This window comes from Gymnodraco acuticeps, unplaced genomic scaffold (genome assembly GCF_902827175.1).
Source record: "Gymnodraco acuticeps unplaced genomic scaffold, fGymAcu1.1, whole genome shotgun sequence".
In the NCBI taxonomy this organism is placed as follows: Eukaryota; Metazoa; Chordata; class Actinopteri; order Perciformes; family Bathydraconidae; genus Gymnodraco; species Gymnodraco acuticeps.
The window spans coordinates 115,300-118,967 of NW_022990617.1; positions in this window are offsets into that span (position 1 = coordinate 115,300).

Genomic DNA, 3,668 nt, shown 5'->3' on the forward strand with positions numbered 1-3,668 from the left:
CCTGTGTATTAATAGTTGAAGGAACAAAATACATGTTTCCTCTTAAATATAGAGAGGTTTTTTATAGATTCCTGAAACAATGTTCCCTTTTTCTTTAAAGTAGATTAGCGCAATAGTCTTTTTCTTTCACTTTTACCCTTTTCATCAAAAGGGTGCTTTAGGCTATTTTTGAGGGGTAAAATGCAGAATTACTTGTGAGTTCTGTTTTGAGTGAAACGATTACCCTTTTGAGTGTTTTTCTTGGTTAACCATTAGATATAGTGGCTAAATTCGTTCTAAGTTAATTATGCGCATCCTGCAGGCCTTGAGAATTTAGTCACACAGTTAAGAGAGACAATGGTCCTTTTAGACTAAGGGTGAGCTTACTTCGGGTGAATAAAAGTTCAGAGATGATTGGGGGGGTATGAAGACAGTTAGGCGTTGTTGGTGAGCTAGTTCTGAGGATGTCATGGGATAATGACTGTTATATTCCCAACAAGTATGGCTTTCATAAAGAAACACATGACTTGGGTGATAAGATGTGTTTTGTTGTAAAATGGGCCCGTTTGGTTTTCTGCTGGCCAGCGCTGGGTCACTGTGACAAAGCATATTTTGCGTCTGCCAATGAGAGGACCTGAAAAGATGACCAGCTGACCTCACCCCTTCCTTCTGTCTTCTGGTATATCTCCTGTCGATTCCTGACGTTCGGCCTCTCTTCACATGCTGTCAGGACAGAAGGATCTCCGCAGCACGCGAACCAGGGCAGAAGTGGGCCGGCTACTTCTTAAAACATTACAATATGATTTTAGTATATTGTATTATATGATATTGTAATGTATTATAGTGCATTGCATTATTACCTTTGATAATTAAAACAGATTGTTTAAACTGGTATCTGGGTGTTCTCTGTCTGATTTCCTTCCTGTTATGATTTTAAGCAGGACTCGTCAAAACGACACGCGGAGCCGAGTGGGGTTGTAAAAACCTCAAAACTCCAACAGATACGTTCATAATAAACGTAACGTGGGAGAAAATATGTTTCTAGAAGATATGTAGAAAATAAACGTATTTGAGATATGTTCATAACAAACGTAACGTGGGAGAAAATACGTTTCTAGCTAAACGTAATTGAGAATGCAGTTTAGTTCTGTGGGAACATAATTTTTAGGAGACAGGGTTGCCAGGATAGCAAACCCACGTGTTTTTGCTGATGTGAACTTGGGTCCCCCTCGCAGTGCAGGTGCAGCGAGCTGTTTGGCTGATGCAGAGCGGAGTGCACGTGATATAAAACTGAGTGAAGATGATGACAGAGTGATAGTTGACATTGGGTGTTGTTTATCATGAGGTGTAACAGTGCTTGTATGCCTTAGCCAACTACACAAGTTTTAGTTTACATCCATGTCCGTCCAAAATGTAATGATTTAAAAACGAAATTCCCATGATTTTTTTCTGGTATGGCAAATTAAGTCTCAGTTAATTTGACCCTTGAGTGTTATGCTGTGTTCGTTATTCTCACGTCCAGGAGAGAGGCTTTAAAAAGGAGACTAAATGGAGTCTCTGAGATGGTTCCAAATTGGTACTTTAATTAAAAATAAAGGTGCGGGTATGTTTACATGCAGAATATTGTTCAGTCAGGAGAGAAAGGCTGCAGCTTCCTCTCGCAGTCGCGGCCGTGAAGAAGAGAGCTCACAAGCCTTCGTCTTTCCCGCTTGATGGCTGTTCGCTCCTCCTCTCTGGGAGCTGTAGTGACGTAGGGGACTTCCCCCCCCTCGTTCTTCTGTGTCCGATATGGCGTTAAACAGAGGATTTCGACTTTTTACATTCATTGCTTACTTCCACATGCCTTTTCTCCTCCTTATCTCTTTCATAACTGTATATGTAATACATGTTAACGGCGTCAATAGCCACTTTAATTATACTAATGGGTGGTAGTCCCGGATGTCGTCATGCAGGATTTTCAGAATAAAAGCTTGGTATTGAGAACTTCCGTTTTTTTCCAGAATAAAATAGCATTTAAACTGACGGCATGTTTAAGGTACATTATGCCATAAAACATTGATTTTAATTTCTAACACGCATGATGATAAAATGGCCCAACTTTTGAGAGAGCGAAACGTCATAGATTACCCGGCATGCCTGAGAAGTACCCGTATGTGCGCTCATAGCGCATGCGCAACTTTAACCAAAATGCTCGTTCACATCAAGCACGTCAATTTGCGTACACGTAAGTTACAGAACCGCACATTCATGACAGCATGGTAATGATTTGTTATTATGATGGATTTGATATTAACGAGGCGGCACTTAGCAGCTAGCGGCTAGCTAGTAATTATGCTAATATACACATCAATCGTTATGTACTTATATTACGCTGTAACAGGATCTAGTGATATTCAAGCAACAGAGCTTCATTTAGCATTAAATAATTATTGCACTGTATATATATATATATATATATACAGTGCAATAAGCTTCTTAGTGCAATACGAAGCTACAGGGACGTTAATAACGTCGGTAATATTAACTTTATTTAATACAACATTTACGGTACAAGATTTAATCATACAGCCCATGTAGTATAATAATGAATTACAGCAAACATGTGCAATATATCCATTATTACAGCTCCGTGGGATGGCAGTAAGACGATATTGGTCCGTTCTTATTGTGCATCCATGGGTAAAGATAAACGCAACTCACATTGGTTTCTCATACAGCATCTCTGTAAACTACGTCACTGAATTTCACTCTCTGTCTTTAACGGCTCATTTTAGCTCCAATAGCTCCAGCCACCACCCTCTGAACACGTAACTTGAACGTGCCGGGCGGCGCGGTCCCGTGGGTTAGATGCACGTTCATAATGCAGAGGGAAATAACTCTCAGAAAAACGTTATTAGCACATTTCTACAACTTGAGGAACGAATGTTTTTAATAAGGGCTATACAAGTGTTCATACTGAGTAGTTTATTTAGTTTAAAAAAAAGTATCCAACGATTTACAGACCACTCTTTCCCCATGTAAGTCAATGGGGAAAAGTGTTTCCGGGCCTGGCAACCAAACGGAAGTGTCGTACCGCCGTTTGGCCACCACGAATATTTTCATTTGAGTCCGGCGCACTTCCTGGGGGCTTGTCTCTCCCTCTCTCTATCACACTAAATGCGCTATTGACACACACACACACACACACACACACACCCACACACACCACACACACACACACACACACACACACACACACACACACACACACACACACACACACACACACACACACACACACACACACACCCACACACACACCTACACACACCACACCACACCACACAACACCACACACACACAACACACACACACACACACAACACACACAACACACAACAGAGAGAGCCAGCTTGAATGACACAAGCAACAGTGTATTCCATGCAACTCTGATTGGTCTGGTGACTTGCTCTGTTGCATTCACTGAACACGGGAAACTGCCGTCCTCTATGTGTCATGATGAGGTTCACGTAAAGCACGGTTAATGTATTATATTATTGAGGTTGTCTCAAATATACGTCAATCAAGTTGGCACCTGCTAACGGGGTGGTGGATGATAGTTTTACATCTAAAAACGTATTTTTCAAACATTATTATTTTATTTTTCTTTCTTTTGTTACTTTTTTTTTTAATGGTCCGCGATCTACCCG